Source organism: Oncorhynchus gorbuscha, linkage group LG07, assembly GCF_021184085.1.
Source record: "Oncorhynchus gorbuscha isolate QuinsamMale2020 ecotype Even-year linkage group LG07, OgorEven_v1.0, whole genome shotgun sequence".
Classification (NCBI taxonomy): domain Eukaryota; kingdom Metazoa; phylum Chordata; class Actinopteri; order Salmoniformes; family Salmonidae; genus Oncorhynchus; species Oncorhynchus gorbuscha.
In genome coordinates, this window is record NC_060179.1 from 27,252,077 (window position 1) to 27,275,516 (window position 23,440).

The window sequence follows — 23,440 nt, forward strand, 5'->3', positions numbered from 1 at the left end:
GATGCACACCATGATCCATGAGTGCACTCATGAGACAATCCAGAACCAAGTCTCTGATTGCAGTTGCATGAGGAGAGCCCTTGTGTGTATTCTTTGGAAAACTTCAGTACACTATGCTCCCACCTACCTACCTACCTACCTACCTCCCTACTTACTTACTTAACGCAATGGGACCACTATCAAAACTTCAGAGGGAGGCTTTGAAGCTAGCTTGTGGTTTCATTTCAAGAGCGAAGTGCTTTTATGTGACAATATACAGTACATGTTGGGCTCTGAGATATTTTCCAAAAAAGGCTTATTGTATGCACCGCAGGAGCTCTATCATCAGAGAAAGAATATCTATTGATGAAGAAGTCTCTAAAAAATGTTATTGTGTAAACGCAGTTGGAAAAGAAAGAAGTGAAAAGTGAACAAGGAATTGAATGATATCAAATCCAGGCAGTAGTAGTTAGGAGGTTTGGTAATTGATGGAGACAGAATAAAGACCGATGCTCAAAAAACAAATTATATTCAATTCATGACTCTAAGTTTATTTCTTCATGTGACTATTCAATGGCCTTCTTCTGGAAATACATACACAGCAATAGTTGCCTTACTGCTTCATGCCTTGTAGATTATAAAACAGATTACCATAAGAAATGCACACACACAGAGGATTAAAAATATCCAAGTAACGTGTGAGGCTGGATGGGTGAATGCCAACTCAGACAGTCTGGGAAGTGAAACGCAATTTAATGATGAACTCACCCTGAAAGAACCTTCAGTCTGTCAATCACTTGACCCACTGTACTGTATGGGAATTTGACTGCTAAAGCCCCGGCACTAGCCCCATAATGAGATCTCTGAAAATGATTGAATTATTCTGATGGTATTCAGCAGGCTAGCGCTTAGGGCGCAGACACCCCTCAACGATAAGCTGTAGAGAGGAGACTAACCTACTGGGATGATTCTACAGGTACAATGTGACGAATGAGGATGGACTATTCACTCAGGATCTAGCAGGTTTTCCTAATAATGGGTGGAGCTAGATTGGACTGCAAGGCATTCATTTGTTCTGTAGCCATATGGGTCTGGACAAAACTAGTGCACTATATAGCAGGGGCGCAACTTTCACTGGGGATGGGGGGGACATGTCCCCAGTGAAAGAAATTGCATTTTTGTTCGCCCCAGTTTTATTATTGGAATGTGATACAAAAACAATGGGGTAATGGTGTGCTTTAGGACCATGTGGACGACTCTGAGCGGTCGGGTAGGCTGTTTGGAGGGTTTATCTGACAGGAAAAAAATTATAATAATAAAAAAATAAAAAGAAATGTGATGTACCCCCCACTTCTAAAAGTTACGCCCCTGCTATATAGGGAATAGGGTGGGACATGAATTTCATATCATGGACAGGACAACATTTACATCATTGTGCTCTGAATATCAAACCATGACAAATATCCATATATCCACAATACATTCACCCTTACTTAATGAAGGATGACTGAGTCCATGATAGCAACATAGTCTTATATTCATGAGATCATATTCAAAGCTCAAAGAGCCCTCTGCATCCTCCGACAGTATTATATTTGCATTCTACCCAGTTATAGGGCAGTATCACTGAACAAGTAATTGGAAACTGGAATTGCTTTTCAAATTGTTTCAACTTTCATTGACTGACCTAATTAGCACCATGATTACATTTGTTGGAGAGATCACTATCTAAGTGTTGTGACTAATTCAGAGGACTATTTTAAACCCATGTCTCTAATTAGCGCCATTTGCATAATGGGTCTGCTTGATTACTTAATTATGTTGGTAATCTCTAACGATGCTATTGTCATGTGTCTTTGACAGTACAGCAAAATAATAACGATAGAGACAAATACACCCTGCGCTACTGTTTGCTTAACAGACAAAGCAATGCATTACATACAAATAATGGCTTTCTACTACCTTTCCTTGTGCAAGGTTATAATCCATGGAGATATTGGATAGGATTTTTCAATCTCAGAGTGAGAAGGATGCTGAATCAAAACAACAAAGGGCCTGAAATTGCACTGAAGGATAGGAATGTGGATCACACACACACACGCACACAAGTGCACACGTGCACACGTGCACACACACACACACACACACACACACACACACACACACACACACACACACACACACACACACACACACACACACACACACACACACACACACACACACACACACACACACACACACACACACACACACACACACACACACACACACACACACACACACACACACACACACACACACACACACACACACACACACACACACACGATTTAATGCAATTTTCTTAGATCCTCCTACACACTTAATAACTTCAGATGCCGGTATTGATATCCAGGAGAGCGGCTTAGCGGACCACATTACCTGAGATCAAATGCTGATAATATTGTGTGTGTGTGTTTGTGTGTGTTTGTGTGTGTGTGAGACAGAGAGCACATAAGTCATTGGAGATGCTTGGAGGAGGATCATTTGATGATGTTCTCAATTATTTGTGGATGCAATATGCTAATGGGTTTGTTATATTGCAATCAATGTGAACACTTGCAACCATTTCCCATAATACCAGTGGATCATAGCCATATTCATCAACTGAGTCAATGTGCTTGTGGAGCAAAAATGGTGTATTGCTTTAAATACTCATTTGAACAGGGGAAATTAACAATTAAGGAGCAATATGGCACCTGGCATCTAATAGAACAATAACCACTAAGCACCTTGGTTTCATCTGATGTCAAAACAGAGAGAAAATCAATAGGGAGAATGGAGTCTTGTTTACACACGTCACCTGATGGACTGTGGCATACTGCAAGATGTCAACAAGCTATTGATATCCCAGAGAAAATTGCTGTGCTAAGCGAAGGGAAATTAAATCATGGGACAATTTTGTTCCACTTTAGAATGGTGATGTTTTGAACAGCCAGATGCTCGGGCTTTTTCATAGGTTTTAAAGGGAACCTACTATGCAGACGGAATGAAATGAGTGAGGCAACTGCTATGCTTAAACCCTCACCCACCCACACATGCACGTACACACACACACACGCTCCCACGCACGCATGCACGCACTCACACATTATCCCAGTCATAGCTCTACCATTCACAGCCCCCAGCTGGCTCTCATTACCACTGAATGTGCACAGCACATCCATGTCTGACTTCCCTAGCTGCCTCCATATCCTTACCCCCATGATACTTCTCCACTCTTCCCCCATGGACACAGGGCTCTGGTCAAAAGTTATATTTGGAATAGGGTGCCAATTTGGAACACATCCTCATTCCCTGTTAGCCCTGGCTTTCCGGAGCCCTTTTAGAGCATTGTAGAGGGTTCACAAACTAAATCAACCTCATGGACAGCTACTAATTCCAATCACTACAGTAGTCATAGCATACTACATCAGTCCAAACACTAGATTCAAGTGAGTCGACTTCCTGCACTCCCCTGAGCCTAATCATCATCAGGAACACAGTTCAAAACAACATCCTGTGGAGTAAAATCAACGATCACTACCCCAATAAACTTTCACCTGGCTAGAGTGAACCATTGGGAGAGGTTCAGAAAAGGTTTGCTTCCTGGACGTGCTTAAAGACAAACACATCTCCCCTCTCTCCTTCTCTCCCATTGAATGAACCTCAGTTTTCCTGGTGGTAGACTCTGGAAATTGAGGTCATGATCCTCATAAGTGTGCAGAGATATCTTACTCAGGGAGCACCTCTATTTCAGAAATACTGCAAGTGCCGTATGTATCAAATATTTCAGAATAGGAGAGCTGATCTAGGATCAGGTCTTCCCTACCAATGTAACCCTTTTCATTATGATCTAAAAGGCTAAACTGATCCTAAAACAGCACTCCTACTCTGAGACGCTTGACACATTTGTCCCCAGAAGGCAAAGTGCAAATCTCTTAGTATTGGAGTATCTTAGCTCGTGATTGCAATGTGCATGGTGAACGCTACAGAATAGAGATATAGCGGGACATGGTGACAGAGGGTGAACATCTATGGGCACAGCTGTGTGACCAACCTTGAAGACATGGTGTGATTCTGTGACACAGTGAGGTGTACAGAGATGACACGGTGTGACACCCCAATGGAGAACAGGCAGATTAAATAGAAAGGAAGAACCCTAACACTATAACACACTGTCTCTACCTCTCACACTCCCGCCACTCCCTCTCAAACCAATACAGACAGGCAGTGAAACACACTAGATCTAGTGGAAAGTGTGAAAGAAAAGAGCGAGGAGATGTTATGAAACCATGATAAACCCGGTCTAGTGGAAAACCCTTGAATAGTAGTGGGTCTGACTAACAACAAACTCTTAGTCTTTGTCTCAAATGGCAGTCTATTCCCTAGTTTGTGCACTGAATTTGATCAGTGTCCTGTTCAAAAATAGTGCACTGAGTGTACATAACATTAGGAACACTTTCTAATATTGCGTTGCACTCCCTTTTGCCTTCAGAACAGCCTCAATTCGTTGGGTCATGGACTCTACAAGGTGTAGAAAGCGTTCCACAGGGATGCTGGCCTATGTTGACTTCAATGCTTCCCACAGTTGTGTCACGTTGGCTGGATGTCCTTTGGGTGGTGGACCATTCTTGATACACACAAGAAACCTTTGAGCGTGAATAACACAGCAGCTTTGCAGCTCTTGACACACTCAAACCGGTGCATCTGGCACCTACTAGCATACTCTGAACAGAACCAGTCAGAAAAGCTGAGTCCAACAGAACCAGTCAGAAAAGCTGAGTCCAACAGAACCAGCCAACAGAACCAGTCAGAACATATGAGTCCGACAGAACAGTCAGAACAGCTCAGTATAACAGAACCAGTCAGAACAGCTGAGTGCAACATAACCAGCCAACAGAACCAGTTAGAACAGCTGAGTCCAACAGAACCATTCAGAAAAGCTGAGTCCAACAGAACCAGTCAGAACAGCTGCGTCTAACAGAACCAGTCAGACCGTATGAGTCCAACAGAACCAGTCAGAACAGCTGCGTCTAACAGAACCAGTCAGAACGTATGAGTCCAACAGAACCAGTCAAAACAGCTGAGTCCAACAGAACCAGTCAGAAAAGCTGAGTCCAACAGAACCAGTCAGAACAGCTGCGTCTAACAGAACCAGTCAGAACGTACGAGTCCAACAGAACCAGTCAAAACAGCTGAGTCCAACAGAACCAGTCAGAAAGCTGAGTCCAACAGAACCAGTCAGAAAAGCTGAGTCCAACAGAACCAGTCAGAACAGCTGAGTCCAACAGAACTAGTCAGAACAGATGAGTCCAGTGGTAGAGCCAGCATGGAGCTGACCTAGATGGGAAAAATCCTCCTTCAATCGGGTCCCAGAGGTCATCTGGGGAGCCAGGCAGGGCATTATCTGCTTCAGTGCTTCTCTGCAGTATCTGTCGGCCTTCACCACCTGCTCTGCAGGGCCACAGACCTCTCATCTGCCTCCTTGTTGGTTTGTTTGTTGTTCTTTCCCAGACTCTTTAAATATCACACAGCCACATAGCCATGTCCGATATGTGCTTGAGGAACATGGATCAAGTCCTTTGCTTTTACTATGCCTAGAATCATTGTATTTAGGTGGAACCCTTTGTAAAATACTGAGCTCTTTGTTGTAGAAAATGCTTTACTGAGTACTCTCTTACAACCAAATATCAAAAGTACAATTTGGTTGTGAAGACTCAGCTCTCAGCATCCAAAATTCAGCAGATTCCCCTAAACGTCACTTTAAATAAATGTGTTTCAAAGGGACATATTGGAATGAGCTCTATATTAACTCTCTCATATAACAACATCACAAAGAAATATTGAGATTTAAAATATTTACTAAATCCTTCAATAAAGCCAACTATTTTAGGTAAGAGATTAAGTTATTGGTGTATTCCAATGGCCAGGCTCAGAGGGATTGAGAGAGGCTCAAAAAAGGATGGAGATAGAGGTAGAGAAAGGCAGGAATAAATATATCCAAATAGAATGAAGACAACACATCTGAAATAGAGATGAATGTGAGTGTGTTGAAGTCAAAGACACTGAGATGTCACCATTATTTTAGCTTTGTGTAGTCAGAGTCAGAAACCATCTTTGTCTCCATTAGGACACAGGAGTGAGACACGTGGATTGTCAACTTCAAATACAGACAGAACACACACACAGACAGGGAAGTCACTGTCAGCACCCAAACCAGACAGAGCGCACAGACATGTCATGAAGACACATTGTCATCATCAACGCTTGTTACAGCAACGTAAATGGTGAGTTGTGTTGTGTGTGACTGTCAAAACAAGTTAGCGCGTTACTGTGTCACGAATGTTGTCATTATTCACTCCACATATTCCCAAAATATCACAAGCAATGGTGTGTGTGTGTGTGTGTGTGTGTGTGTGTGTGTGTGTGTGTGTGTGTGTGTGTGTGTGTGTGTGTGTGTGTGTGTGTGTGTGTGTGTGTGTGTGTGTGTGTGTGTGTGTGTGTGTGTGTGTGTGTGTGTGTGTGTGTGTGTGTGTGTGTGTGTGTGTGTGTGTGTGTGTACTGTATGTGTGTGTGCGTACGTGTGTACAAGCGTGTGCTTAACTTGTTTGTTTTGCCCAATCATTTCTCTAGCATTTTACAAACATAATACAATCCAGAGTGTGAAAGGATGTATATGGTGAGACTGTTGAGTAGTCACTGTCTAGTTGTACTCAAGCCGGAGGGTAAGTCTGTGACACTAATTACAACTTTTTTTCCTGCAAGCAAATATGATACATTGAGAAAAGTAAATACATTGGAAAAGCTTGTGCAACTGAAGTGAGACAAATCATTCTCTAAAATGACATTCAGTCTGATCTTGGAAGGGATGCTACTGAAATAGTCTGTGAAATTGATTCCATGAAGTGAATCCCGAAATAATCAGCTGCAAGGATAAAATAATGTGCACATCGATATACAATGAGAGAGCAATAGAAGCAAACACACTCACACTCACTCTCACCAGAATATGTTATTTTTCTATTACAGTAGTCTGGTATACAGTTTTCTGGTATATTTGTTCTAATTAGAGATACGTGTACAGTTATTATGTCTGGATGGTCCTTGGTGCAGAAATGTACTCCTGCAGAAATTGGAGTTGTCCGTGGGTCTGATAAAGGGTTATCATGCAATGCCCTAACGTTGAACTGTCCTTGGTCTTGAAAAGAATGTCACAAAAGCGCTGTCCAAGGTCCTGAAATGGGCTTTATCACTAAATCACTGTCTATGGTCCTGAAATAGTTTTTCACAAAATCAGTGTCGATTGTCCTGAACTGTCAATGATTGAAAGTACCTTATCACAAAACCAGTCCATGGTCCTGAAATTCGCTTCCTCGCTTAATTACTGTCTCTATGGTTAGCCAAAGTTAGCACTTGGTGTGCAATCCATATACATCATATAATTCAGTGTTTTATTTAATTTGATGGTGCAAATTAACCTACATGCCCACATACCATAATAATTACATACATCCATATAAGCAAAACTGCAGATTTCCTAATAAAATGCAAAGATGGTCTACATTGATATATCCTTTAAACAATGTAAACTACGCTTTGGTCCTATTATTGCTCAAAAAAACTCTATTTGGTGCAAAATTGAAAAACAATGTAACTGGGAATCAAAATGGCATGCCCATACTACAATATTTCACAATAATACCTTGCGATCTGGAGGGTGCCCCTTTTCATCACCCCAATGATCCAAATGTGGAACCCGTACCCTTACCGATATCCTGAACAATTATGGTTTCTGAACATTCCAAGATTTTAAAGATACATACACAATACCAATCAACTCATTTCTTTCTATATTTACCATTTATGTCAGCTAAGCTGTCCTTTTGGGAAATTCACCTACCGCACCATCCAATGATGGGGTTTATAAATGATCTGGGCTCCTGAATGGACTGATCTCTATAATATAAAAATAACTTTTGGAAAGCTCATATTCTGAGCTAGCCATTAAACAAGTATGGTCCACAGATCTAATTGAATCTGAACAACCCTTTAACTGGAAGAGACTATGGTAAAATATGACCTTGTCATCCCGTAATCCGAAGCATTCATTTATACATTTTAAGTTTGTTCACAGACTGTATCTAACACCAAGGAAATGTTTTACCATGATATTGAACCCCAACTCCCAACTGTTCACTGTGTCCCCTAAATTAGGAAGGCACATTTATTCACATGATGTGGGAGTGCCCTGCAGTTAAATGCTTCTGGGGCAAAGTTACAAAATTCCCAGTGCATAATTTAAATATTCAATGCTTCGCATATATTATGTTAATTAACTACAATAGCTCCTTGAATAAGGTGATACATGGGTTGGGGTTATGCATTTCTTTGATTGTTTTTTTGTACCTGTAACCCCCCCCTGATAAAAAATGTTAATGACCAAATTGGATGGTCTCTTGCCAGTTGGGTTTCTGTTTAAGATTCAGGGAATCTGTGAGCAAGGGGAAATAACTTAGAATGATAAATATTTCCAAGCAAGGACAGATAATGTGTGATATACTGTAAATGTATTGGCACACATAAAGACAATTCACTAAGTGTACTCTACCCTGTGATTTGTTGGGTATTTGGTGTGTATACACCCCTGGTCCCATGCTGGTGGATATGGGAGAAATATAATTATTTGAAAAATGACACCAGTCACAACCCAATGATAATAGAGAAGAGAGTAAATTAGGTCTGAAGGATGAAGAAGACTAAAACTCACTGCAAATATGATTTCTCTTTCTCCAAAACTCATTTAGGAATCATCCCAAGAGTGGATTTGGGGATACAGAATAGAGAGAAAGAAGGAAAGAAAGAGATTATGTGCAATGCCTAATTTGCCAGGCCCAAAATGAATGGAGCGTGACATGGCGCTTTCAGTTACTCTTTTCTTTCACACTCACACACACACACACACACACACACACACACACACACACACACACACACACACACACACACACACACACACACACACACACACACACACACACACACACACACACACACACACACACACACACACACACACACACACACACACACACACACACACACACTTACTCAGCAGGGGCAAGAGCGAAATAAAAAAATTAAGCGACAGAGAGAGTTGATATTGCTGTCGGGTAGATATAGAGTAGGCCTATCATCAATACTGTGGGGCTCTACTCTGATCACATTCAAAAAAGAAGAGAAAGATGCAGTGTGCTTTAGCTCCAGATAGATGGGGGTAAGTGTGGGGTCAACCTTATAAAGAGCCACGAAGACAGACAGATGAGACATACTGTCCTAAACAGGGAGGTGAAATCATGGGGGGATGATTCAGTCACTCCCCGTAATGCAGCACAAAATTGACTGCTGTTGTCCACAGTCGACAATCAAAACTGAGTGACAACTTGCCTTTTTCAGTAGTGTCTATTCAGAAGCTCTTTTGCAATAGTACGTGGATAAGCTTAACCAGAAGTAAGCATTACGCTATTGAGTTACCACCTTCAGCATACACAATCATTAAAAACAAACTATAAAACTAACATGGGAAACTCTGGATAAGAGTGTCTTTCTAAATGATATTAACGAACTAATGAAATGTCATTTGTTCTAAAACCACTATTTCATCAGCAATCCTCACACACAATTGAGTCCCAGTGTGTCACGAACGGCTCATTTAAGTGGAGAATTATAACTCAAATGGTTCCACATAATTGGCCCTGAAAAGTCATTCAGTCTGGTCCAATTCTTCAGATACGGGTTTAATTGTACAGAATATGATTACTAAGTGAGATATCCTTTCACTTATCAAATTAACAGCTAAGAAAAGGGGACCTCGAGGTACATAACGGTAAAAAGAGAAGCAGAATGGGTAAGCGGTTTATCTCTTCAAAAGGAGAATGGAGCTAAGAAGAGGAACGCCTCCTTGAGAGAGACCTTTTTTTAAAAATCCAACCACTCATTAAGATATGAGTGGAGTGCAAAATATGGGAGTTTGTTTTCATAATAAGGAATGATTTATTTATGGGAGATTGCCATACATAGACAATGGAGCCAGAGCCAATACAAGTTCAAAAAGAGTGGCTGAGAATGAGCAATAAAAAATGAAAAAAATATATATTTGTCACATGCACCGAACTCAACTTTACTGTGAAATGCTTACTTATGAGCCCTTTCCCAACAATGCAGAGTTAAAAAGTAACAAAAGATTATCAAAAAAGAAAGGAAATAGCAACACAATAAAATAACAATAACGAGACTATATACAAAGAATATATCAGTACCGAGTCAATGTGCAGAGGTACGGTGTAGCTGTGGTAATATGTACATGTAGGTAGGGGTAACAGTGACTACGCAATCAGGATAGATAATAAACAGAGTAGCAACAGAATATATGAAGAGTGTGAAAGTGTGTCTATGTGGGAGTGTGAGTGTGGTGTCAATGTGTATGTGTATGTGTATGTGTATGTGTATGTGTATGCGTGTGTGTGTGTGTGCGTGTGCGTGTGCGTGTGTGTGTGTGTGTGTGTATATATATTGTGTGTGTGTGTTTGTGTGTCAGTGCAGTATGTGTGAGTGTGTGGGTGGAGTCCAGAGAGTGTGCATAGAGCCGGTGCAAGAATGTCACTGCAAAGAAAAAGGGGGTCAATGCAAAAAGTCTGGGTAGCCATTTAATTAACTGTTCAGCAGTCTTATGGCTTGGGGATAGAAGCTGTTCAGGAGCCTTTTAATCACAGATTTGGCACTCTGGTACTGCTTGCCGTGAGGAAGCAGAGAGAACAGTCTATGACTTGGGTGGCCGGTGTCTTTAACAACAGGAATGACAGAACAATCTGTGCTTCCCAAGTGACACCCTATCTCCTATATAGTATATAGTGCACTATATAGGGCCCTATGTGCCTTGGATCAAAAGTTGTGCACACTTGATAAGGAATAGGGTCCCATTTAGGATGCACACACTCACTAATATCAAGCTCTAAAGCCCAAGGAGATGAAGTAAAGAATATTCAACAATCAAAATGAATAACTACTGAATAATTGATAACTACATTGCAATGAAGGCCTTCATAAACCAGAGGCTAAACTCACAGGCCCTGCTTTCTCACCAAACCTCAGAATGTGATTTCATGACATATTTAATTTGATTCTGTTCACCATGATGTGTAACTGGGAACTCAGGTAACAGAAGTGAAAACAGCTTCCTATCCCATATGCATGCCACCATCCTTGAAGCCCTGAGTTCCTTTTCATGGACTCAGATATTGGTTACTTGTGGCCAATCCTCTAAGAGATCAGACAGTTATGTTGAAAGACTCTTTGATTCCTGTCCCACACACCCTGCAGCTTTGATGACATGGGGATCTGAGGAAGGAGCATTTTCATGGATACAGAATATACTGACAGAGTTAGAAGCCTTAACCTTTTCAATGGCTACATGGGATAAAACAACAACAATATTCTGAATACACCCCCCTAAACCCAACTGGCTGGGTTGAAAACAAATCAATTTGGGTTATATGGTAACCCAGCGCTGGATAAATATTGGACACAACATACACTGGACTATTTTGACCCAGCCAGTTGGGTTGTGTGCAGTATCCCTGAACAGTACACACACACACACACACACACACACACACACACACACACACACACACACACACACACACACACACACACACACACACACACACACACACACACACACACACACACACACACACACACACACACACACACACACACACACACACACACACACACACACACACACACAGGCATGCAAGTACAGTTGAAGTCAGAAGTTTACATACACTTAGGTTGGAGTCATTAAAACTCGTTTTTCAACCACTCCACAAATTTCTTGTTAACAAGCTATAGTTTTGGCAAGTCGGTTAGGACATCTAATTTGTGCATGACACAAGTAATTTTTCCAACAATTGTTCACAGACAGATTATTTCACTGTAGCACAATTCCAGTGGGTCAGAAGTTTACATACACTAAGTTGACTGCGCCTTTAAACAGCTTGGAAAATTCCAGAAAAGGATGTCAAAGTTGTGGCAAAATGGCTTAAGCACAACAAAGTTAAGGTATTGGACTGGCCATCACAAAGCCCTGACCTCAATCCTATCGAACATTTGTGGGCAGAACTGAAAAAGTGTGTGCGAGCAAGGAGGCCTACAAACCTGACTCAGTTACACCAGCTGTCAGGAGGAATGGGACAAAATTCACCCAACTTATTGTGGGAAGCTTGTGGAAGGCTACCCGAAACGTTTGACCCAAGTTAAACAATTTAAAGGAAATGGTACCAAATTCTAATTGAGTGTATGTAAACTTCTGACCCACTGGGAATGTGATGAAAGAAATAAAAGCTGAAATAAATCATCCTCTCAACTATTATTCTGACATTTCACATTCTTAAAATAAAGTGGCGATCCTAACTGACCTAAAACAAGGAGTTTTTACTTGGATTAAATGTCAGGAATTGTGAAAAACTGCGTTTAAATGTATTTATTTGGCTAAAGTGTATGTAAACTTCCGACTTCAACTGTATGTCAACAGGACATTCCTGTCAGAGGTATTATTCATGATGAGAGCCAAGGTATCTTCACATATGAGCTATCATATTTTTCAGTTTTCATTTATAGCGAGGCTGGTTGGGCCCAGATAACAGGGGAGCTGCCTAGAGGGCAGACACAACAACTGCAGGAAGTAATGCAGCCTCATCATAACGTCCAGCAGGAGACGTGTCAGAGGTATTTTTTATCAATATGGCAGAAATACCTTTCAACACCTACAGAGGGTACATACATCTTATTCATAGATTATGATACCTATACAGCATTTTGGAGTTGGCTGTTATTATGTAAACAGTAACCTATAGCTACTATCACTACAAATATGCCAAATCACAATCTAATTTAGACCAAATCACAACAACCACATAGCAACACCTCTCTACAGTGTACCTACACTACTGCAATCACAACAAAGAGATTGACTACAAGTGTGAACCACACAAACAGACCATGACTGGCGAGGGGAGGGGGTGAAGGGAATAAGGACCATCCCTAATAGCCTTTAAAAGCTGTATCGAAATGGATTGCCTTCAACAGAAAGACCATGCACGGACGCATTGTTTAAGTACCATTAGTCCACAGGGTAGCCTATGCGCGTGCATTGTATTGCCAATTATTTTCTCACTCATTTCTTCATCTAATCCACAATAATGCACTCTGAAGGAAATGTGGATGTAATTGGCTCGAGCGCCGGTTTATTTTCCGCGGAGCTAAACTGTATCCGTGCAACAGCCTGGATAGCCTATATGTCATATGGTGCATATTTAATAAAGTGAGCAATAGACTTTGGTTCTGCTGTATTTATTATCGGGACCATGGTAGAATTTCAGAGAACCGTACTTACATTCTTACATCAGAAGTGTTATCCTTTACCATCTTCATGCGGCGACTTGGTTGTTGTTGATCAGAAGGAAACTCAATATACTGTACCAACCTGCATGTGTTTTTGATTCGTTTTCATTGAGTTGGCCTATTACTAAGTATTATTGTGCAAAACCTTCAAACAACCTTCAAATGCATCAGGCCTATACTGTAATAAACGCAATATTCCCTCACAAAATAATACATCAGCCACAGGTGCATATTTCTGTACCACCTTGCTTTTTATTGCAAATACACAGGCACTAAAGGTGTGACAACTAATCCACTCATTATATACCTGCAAAGGGAGAATGTCTGTTCATCCTCGTTGAAACAGAAAACAAAAACGCATTGACCCAAGAATCAAAACACTCCTCGTCCACTCAGCACCATCTATGAAAAATTATACTTCCAAAAATACTTGACACTGATATCTGCAAAAGTATAATAAATCGAAAAAATGAAAGAAACACAAAAAGAAACAAACCTGTGATCAGTGAGCTGCAAGAAAAGTTTCAAGTTAAAACGTCATCAGGTTTAAAAATGACTCCTTTAAAGAAAAGAGGACCAAAATAAAAGCAAAGGCTTGGTCAGTGAGCACCGAGACACCAAAATCACAAAACTCGTATAAACAACACTGCAAAATACAAAGCAAAGCATAGCAACAGCAAAAGTCGACAGAAACAAAAAAATAAAAATGTTTGAAAACCACCAGTAAAACCACATTAGAAAAATATTAGACTGACAACCCGCTTGGTTGAAAAACCAGTTTCATGATTTCACAAGACTGCAAACACGAATCTCCAGTGCCCGATGCAAACCGTTACCCATCTCGGTACACATGATTCAGAATCACTGCATGCTAAAAACTTGAAGCCTGGATGGAAAAACGCTAAAAACCACCACTTCAAATATCATCTTAAACACCAGCAAAAGGAGGAAAAATAAAAAGAGTAATTAAAAAGACAAAAAATGCTTAGAAAAAGCCATTGGAAATGTACTCACCGAGCGGGAGTAAAATGTTGCAATAAAAATGTGATATGGCACAAAATACAGTATGGCGGTGCAAGCCCGAAATGATGTGCTTTTCTCTAGATCTCAGCCTCCGGTTCTGTCATGTGACTCAGAATCAGCCCGACTTCCAGCAATGAGCGACTAGCGAAGAACAGCTGAAGCCGAATACTCTCCGAACGGCTCGCCGCTCTCCAAAAGTAAAAGAGGTAGTCCTTATCATTCTACAGTTATGACTGAGCTGGTTGTGTTTTTTCTTCTAGATTTTTTTTTCTTTTTAAAGATGCAGCGCTCACTGGATGTCAGAGCCTACGTAACATCAAGGCTGTTCTTTCAACTTCTGGTTGCTTCCTTCACTACCTAGCAGTCATTTGGACGTGATTGTTGCTGTATCCCAGGGATTTGTAATGCCAAGTAGGTCTACTGTATGATATTGGCTATTTTCGTTTGGTATAAGCCACTCTTGTAACAAGTGTACCAAGAGTGGCTTGTAGAGTTTGCACAGGTAAAGGAGCATACAGCAATGTTAATCAGACTAAGCATGCACTGAATGTGAACAGTAGACTTAACTCTTCAGTAACTGAAAATACAATATGCGCTGTCCATGCACTGAAGGCTACTGTTAACATTACTCCTTTCAGTGCATGCTTGCTCAGCATTGCGCTGACATGTAGCTGTGCACTCTAAATCAGTGTGGCCAATGAAAGCTGTTTGACCATGCAGGTTGAATGTCAATAGTGTGCATGACTATGGTGAGGAAAACCTTATTCACCTATTAGAGTGTTTTGATTTATGTTTTCTTGCCGCATACCTCTCTAAAGGCTACAGTGTAAAGCATGTTATTTTGTTATTAGTGATCTAACATCTAACAACACACTGCTATCCCAAGGGTGGAATTCGTCAGCATTCACAGAAGACTGTTGTGTACCTGCAACAGTCCATCAGATTCAGAACCAGCACATTTACCGAAATACACTACTGGGACATTTAATGTCATTCAATATGACATTCCCAATGTGCTAACTGCTAAGATTACATCACACCTGTCATAGTTTATGTCATTCCTGCTCCAGAGTGAATCTGACTTTTTTCATTAAAATGTACTGTACTCATCAGATGAATGCCTATGTGCCTAGTGGTCTTGATGACCTTATAGGAAGTACCATTGGAAGCCTTGGCTCCCAGACCTCTACAGTATGACTCATTAATGGAATGTGGGTGGCAGCAGGTAGTTTGCCTCAAAGCCATATGTGTACATGGCTGTGGTTTGCCCCTCAAGGGCACATAGTGATCCCACCAGATCATCATGATATCAGAGACCAGTAGGTGAGCTGATCTAGGATCTAGTCCCCCCTGCCCATGTATTCTTAATCATCGTGATCTAAAAGGCAAAACTGATCTTAAATCAGCACTACTACTCTGATATGTTTGATACATACGAACCCTGATATTTTCTACATTTGCCTGAGTCCAGTAACAACAAGGAAGATAACAAAATGGAAACCATATCTTTTTCATTTTTGCATGTTAAGATAATACAATAGGTTATGACTTACGCATGGCTGCATTTTTTCCCCCTTTGCAGCCAATCTTTTTCTCATTACAAAAAGCATAACCACCCTGCATCCCATTGCTGGCTTGCTTCCAAAGCTAAGCAGGGTCGGTCCCTGGATGGGAGACCAGATGCTGCTGGAAGTGGTGTTGGAGGGACAGTAGGAGGCCCCCTTTCCTCTGGTCTAAAACAATATCCCAATGCCCCAGGGCAGTGATTGGGGACATTGCCCTGTGTAGGGTGTCGTCTTTCGGATGGAATGTTAAACGGGTGTCCTTACTCTCTGTGGTCAATAAAAGATCCCATGGCACTTATTTTAAGAGTAGGGGTGTTAACCCAGGTGTCCTGGCTAAATTCCCCAATCGGGCCTTCATATGGTCACCTAATCATCCCCAGCTTACATTCATCCCCCTCCTCACCCCTGTAAATATTCCCCAGGTCATTGCTGTAAATGAGAATGTGTTCTCAGTCAACTTACCTGGTAAAATAAGTGTTATATAAAATACAAAATAAACAAAGCAGTGTGATATTACGGTTGTTATTTACATGTGACAGTGCTACAGAGATTTTACATCAACTTTGACATGATTTGATGCACATCACAATAAACAGAATATAAGACATCATGTTTACAATGACAGACCATTTATATTCAGAGGTGGCGGCGCCCATTCTTTATCACTTGCTGATACATCATCCAAAGAGCCCCAAGGTTAAAGGAATGCCCTTTGTGAATATCTGAAATAAGATATATCAATAACAGCTTTTATCATTGTGTCACAGCGATATGGTAAGCTTTCCCTACCCACTGTACTGTATATTCCAATATTAGCCAGCCCCATTATCTAAACCTGGAACCCTTGGAGTTATGAAAAACAACAGGCTTAGTTCAGCTCGATAATGACAATGATCAAAAACCAGGAAACATTTAACAATTTGACCCAAGAACAGATTAATTTGAGTTAAGAGAATACAGTAAATATTGTCAGAAATACAGTAAATATGTCACATCCTTTGAAACCATTTTCCCCGTTAACCATAAAGCATAAAGAAGCCACAGAGACAGCCAGGGTCAAAGTTCAATCAACCTTTGGGCCTCTGAACACTCAACATCCTCATCCTCCAAGGGAAACATGAATCAATAAATGTGTGTGCATTAATTAAGGACAGATTCATTGTTGTCAGTGTGCGTATCTAATCAATATAAAATATTCTGTTTAACCGAATGCTTTAACCTCTTTTTAAATTGTTGTCCTGTATGGAGCTTCATACTGAACTGCAATAAAAAATATATAATTGTAAAATGCAGGGAGATTAGTCTTATCTTCTAAAAAAGAGGTACTGTATTCTGGAATTCTACCTTCATATTCCCTGACTAAATGTCAAAATGATCTCTCATAATTTTCTGCAGAGGCCTGCTTAATTTGACTTTCGTTTGATGTTTTATGATTGCCTGTCATCATTGTTAAGGAAATAAATGCTACCTGTTTGACTTTCTTTTAAGATTGATTGAGATTCCTCTGTGATGTCTCCCGAGAAGAGATGAAAAAATGAATGTCTGGATATCACCTGCGGCATTTAAAACATATGCGGTTTGAGATGCCTGAAAATACAACTTCCCACTTAATAATTGCCTTTTCGCTTTGAGCAAAACCTGGACATTTTTATTTGCATGGCCTCTCTTATACAGGTGTACATGTTTTGGAAATTAAATGAGCTTGATTGCTATGGTAATAATTAATGTTTCAGCGTCATACAATGTTGTAATCAAATACACTCAAGAGCTAAAGAAACAAATGCAGACCATGAGAATAAGTTTGGGAATTTTGAAGTGAAGGTTTAACCCATGTTCTAAAATGTATTAATAGCCAAAGCACATGGCACAAGACCCCAAAAATACCATTGATTTAGGTTTATGGCATTTTGAGTTTTATTGCTGGGAATGAGATTGAATTGCTCAGACTTAGACAAGGGACACTGATTCCTTACATGGTCACAGCCCAGTCACGGCTTTGCCAACAGAGTCCAAGCTCCCGCTGTGTTGATTAATACACAATATGGACTGAATTAATTTCCACTGCCACAATTATGGATTTAACATTTTCAAAATGATAGTTTTGTTATGGACTCCTAGGAAATGTGTAATTGTTGCCAATGGATATTGCACTCAATTCAGAAACAAATGGACTGCACAGACACAACGGTGCTCGGATTAACGAGTCATTATTGGGGATTGGGTTCTTCGCGTGCCGTATTCACACAATTTACAGTCTGAGATGAGCGGATTCTGTTAATTGATATCACAATGGAAAAGGGACCTTGTGGTGTCAGCACGGCGCCAATGGGCAAACTATTTATTTACCTGTTCAAACAACACAGCATGTGTTAATCAATAATCATATGTGCTCTTAAAGCATGCTCGTGCAATAACTGTCCTTTTCTTGCATTCATTTATGTGATTTTTTTTGCGGCAGTAGCAAATACACATTGTGTATATATTACCAGAGTTGTTTCTTTCTTTTCAGTCATGAACACATTTTCTCACTTGATGCACACAGACTATGCAGCTATTCATATTTTTTTTTGTAATTTGTTTTCCATTAACCTATATACGCCACATTCCCTTGGCTTCCTCCCCAACTCCATTAGTTTTAAAGCATGATTTGACTAAATAAGCAAGTGCTTGCCAGCAGCTGCACTCTCTCCAAGCAGGAGTTGGCTGATCTTCTGCTCATCCGCACAATGATGCTTATCCTAAATGTTTCTTTCTGGCAGCAATAATAAGGACATTTTGGTCTTTACTTGCCTCAACTTGCTGTTTGCGTCCGTTGCGGTGGCCATAATGGCCCTTGCCCCACAAGGAAAGACAAACATTAGCACCTTCTAAAGTCTCAGAAATAACCCGTACACTCTTAGAAAAAAGGTTTCCAAATGGGTTCTTCGGCTGTCCCCATAGGAGAACCCTTTTTGGTTCCAGTTATAAACGTTATTGGTTGCAGGTAGAACTCTTTTAGATTCTACATGGAACCCAATAGCGTTCAACATAGAACAAAGAAGGTTCTACTTGGAACCAAAGTTTTTTCCAAAGGGTTCTCCTATGGGGACAGCCAAAGAACTCTTTTAGGCAACTGACACAGAGAATGAAAATATCCTGTATCCTATAACTTCTCTTGGTGACAGTTACACCATGTGTCCTACCTGAGACGTCTCTTGAACATATTTACTATTAAACACACGTCTTACTGAATCTTCAATGCAGCCAAACATGGAGGGATGGAGGCGTGTTGGGTATAGTGTGTCCATGTCTGACAAAATGGGTTTAGCAATGAAATATTACAGTTTTTTTTTTGATTGCTTAAGCACGATTTTCAAAACAGGTCCCGTGTTTTCAAAACACTACACACAATTAGCACAACCACACACCCAATCAGCAAAACACTACAGATCCTTTGCAAAATTAAACACTCTTGTAAATACTATACACTTCTTTTTAAAAACCACACTTTGTTACCATATGAAACACACACGTTTCACATTACTATACTCTGTTTGCATGAGTTACACCTTGCTGTGATAAACCTAAAACACTTTTAGCACTTCTACTTCCCTATGATTAGAGTAGGCTACTATCAACAAAGTACAAATATAATGTAAATTCACCAAACACTACACAAGACCAATGTTGCAGACTGAAGAAACTCATTTATTTCTCAACATGCCCAAAATGTTGACATGGAGATTCATAATACTGTAACCAAACGACACTTTACGTATTGTAAGTTTAAAAACAAAAACAAAACTAGACATTGTCTCTTCGCCTAGCTGGATCTGGCCAGAGAATTTCATCAACATCGCAGGCAATGTTGTCATTAGCAAGACACCTTGGAAAGAAACGTCTTGAATGATGAATCCATCCTTGCATTGCTGCTACCTCCATCTGGTCACATGCCTCCTCCATGGCTTGGATGAGGGGTACCTCAGCCTGGAGATGGAGATCATATACCTTCCACCGCCATGCTGAGAAAAACTCTTCTATGGGGTTGAGGAATGGAGAGTATGGTGGAAGATATAGGACGGTGAAATGTGGATGTTGCTGAAACCAGTTCTGAACCAGAGCAAAGTGGTGGAAAGACACATTGTCCCAGACAACAATGTACAACAATGTATTGCATATGATTTGATTTGCTGCTGTTATGTTGTGCAATTGGTCGAAGAATGTAAGTATGAGGGCTGTGTTGTAAGGGCCCATATGGGCATGGCGGTGGAGGAACCCATTCTGTGTAATGGCTGCACAGAGTGTTATATTACCCCCACGTTGCCCTGGGACATTGACTATAGCCCTGTGGCCAATGATGTTTCTTCTCTCCTTCGTGGTCTCGTCAGGTTGAACCCAGCCTCATCTACGTAAATGAACTCATGCTGAATCTCCTCTCCATCCATTCGTAAAACTAAAACTCTCTGAAAAATAGTGTCAGGCAAAATTGTGTAGTTCAGTGTAGATCTAGTATACATATTACAGTACAGTAAAATATTATGAGACAGTATGTTAGATCACACTGCTAAAGTGAATACATAGCTCTGCATAATCATGCCGCAGTCGTTTCACCCTTTCGGAATTGCGCTCGAAAGGCACTCGATAAATTTGTTTCATTTGAATATATATATATTTTTTAGGATGCGTACCAGTGTTGATGTTGAGACCTGATGGATATCGTTGAAAATGGCATGGTTATTGAACAATGTTAGCTTGAAGCTGCTTGAGTGTTATAGCTCAGCATTGTTGGCCAAAACCATGTTTACCATCTCCCTCTCTTGCTGTTCTGTGAACATAGGAGGCCTTCCCCTTGTCGTCCCTGACCCTCATCCTATGTAGAAAAAAACAGTATACAATAGTACAGTAATTTCACAGGAAAAGGTAACAGAAGTGCTGATAGTGCATAGAATACAGTACTGTAAGCAGTTACTGAAACCGTGCAGATGTTTTTGATATGATGATATTTTTTACAATACCTATTTTCCACTCTAAATGTTCTCATCACACGTGTCACTGTATATCGGCTTAGATTTGGCTGTACTCGCAGTCCAGCCTCCCTCAGCATCAGGCTGTGGTTGACAACGTGGTCAACCAGTGTTGCGCGGATCTCATTTGTCAGATTCGGTCCTCTTTGAGCACCTTCTTGTCTTCCTCTTCCTCCCCTTCTTCCTCCTCCTCGTTCTCCTCCTCCTCGTTCTCCTCGTTGTCCTCCTCCTCCTCCTCCTCCTCCTCCTCCTCCTCCTCCTCCTCCTCCTCGTCGTCTTTCTCTGACTCTTTCCATTGTGCTTGAAGACCGATGAACTCACCTGCTGCTTTTTATAGTGCTTATACACCTGATTGGTGTGTCTACAATTAAGCAAACAAGTGTTTGCACACCTGATGACTGTGTTGAACCAATTGGTTGGACGGTGTGGTAATTTGACAGTCAGTGCTTTGGTAACATTGCAAGGACGTGACTTCATGATAGATTTTTGTGTGTAATGTATGTTAAGTGCGTTTAGTGTTTTGCAAATCACTGTGTGTAGAGTTTTGCAACAAGTGTGAGGTTGACAATGTGCTTATAGTTGTGCAAATATGGGCTGATGTTTTGCTTCTTGAGTGTAAGGTTTTGCTAATAGTGTACTACTTTTAATTTGAGTGTGTAAGCAATCCCCCAAAAACTGTAATATAATGCAATAAAGATTCAGGTAGGGCTTATGGGCTAGTGGATTCCTCTCCCTAACTAGAATCAACTTATGCAAAGTCAATTCTGTGGGTGAATTATAAGTGCTCCAACTGTGCTTTCTGGGAAATTAGCCAAATTTGACCTTTGGTTAAGTCAATTAACCTATTTGTCTTTAATACTGTAACATGGGGGTGACTTTACTTTAAGACTGGGGAATGTAACCAGGGGTTACGTTGTAAACATTCTTACAATGTTAATTCAATCAAAATAAATACAATAAAAGACACCTACAGTTTGAATGTGTTTATTTTCCAATGATGTATAAACTCCCACTTGGATTTCCTATTTTCAATGCTACGAGTGAATTGCATAGGTTCCCAAAAAATGTATGTGTCACAGGTGCAAATGATGCTCCTTTCATATCAGATACTCAACACCTGCTAGGGGTGGGCATGTAGAAACGCAGCCACCAAGTCTGAGAAGACAGAGGAAGTAAATAACATATGGCAGAGTTGGTGAGGAACAATAGCATGCATGAAAATCATGGTAATTAACTTTGATTAACAATGTTGGGTATTTTAATGTATGTTTTAATGAAGAGCTAGGTTCAGAACACAACAAAAAATTAAGTCTACTTTGATAAGTCGGCTAAGCTCTGTCTCTTATTTAGCCAACATATAACAGTAATCCAATATGTCTTCACAGTTTAATGATGATTTATACTCAGCACATCCCAAACATGACCCATCCCAGTGCAGAACCTCACCTTTTTGTGTTTATCAAGGTAAATTACTCTGCTTCAGTTCCTCAATGCCATATCCAGCCTGGAAGCAGGAAGTAGCTAGGATTTGTACTCATCAACTTGATGTGGTCTTATCACCACAGATGTCACGCTAAAGGGGGTTTGCACTATTTACCTGACATGGGGAAAGGATCGTGGCTACATGGTCTACATCTTTGTTCTGTTATCTACATTCCAAAATTCTGATGTTTGAACATATTGTTGCAAAGGACTTAGATTAAATATTTTATTGAATTGAATGTATTTGGATGCAAAGTGTTACTGATTATTGCTCCCCATCGCATTCCATGTTGTCTATGATTAGCTTATCAGGATTTGATGGCAGGCCATTTTGTATATCTGTAGCATCATAGTGCTGATTCTCAATTGAAAAAGGTTTCCGGGGGTGTCGGTAGACTTTGGCTGCCTGTCTGATACACTAAAGACAGCACAGCACTTTATTTTTGAGTATGCACAGATAGCTCTCTGCTTCTGAGCATAATGGCCCTAAACAATGAAGAGTTTGAAAGCTACAGGAAACATGAGAGAGAAAATACAGTACTTATTGAAAAGAATGACAGCAAAGAAGAGAAAATGGACAAAACCCTTCTTATTGGCCTTGTATTCACAAAATGAATCTCATAATCCATATAAGTATTGACCTTTGTGTCTTGTAGCTTATGCTTTTGGGGTCTGAAAAGATCAAGCAATTAAATAAGCGAAGTTGGCAACAAAAGCCACAAACCCATCCAAGTCCCTCATTGTTACACTGTCACTACCTGCTGTTACAGGTTGGAGTTTCCAGAAATGTGTTTGAATTAGTATTTGAAATAGTATTTACACTGCTGATATTCAGATCTGCATGCACTAAAGTTGGTGACATATCCTTGGTAAACTACTTTATATCAAGTGTATGGCACA

At 40.4% G+C, this 23,440-nt stretch overlaps 1 protein-coding gene across 4 annotated transcripts in view; it reads right to left on the reverse strand.

The window, feature by feature from the left end:
• The window catches only part of LOC124039730 (RNA-binding Raly-like protein), a 156,616-nt gene extending 141,924 nt beyond the window's left edge, over positions 1-14,692 (reverse strand). The window contains exon 1 of one of the 4 annotated variants that reach the window (XM_046356016.1): positions 14,482-14,692. The gene's annotated coding sequence lies outside the window, so the exon portion shown is untranslated. Of the gene's footprint in view, positions 1-13,774 lie in introns of all 4 variants that reach the window. The other 3 variants (XM_046356015.1, XM_046356014.1, XM_046356017.1) reach the window with 3 other exon arrangements.
• Positions 14,693-23,440: the final 8,748 nt, after the last annotated feature.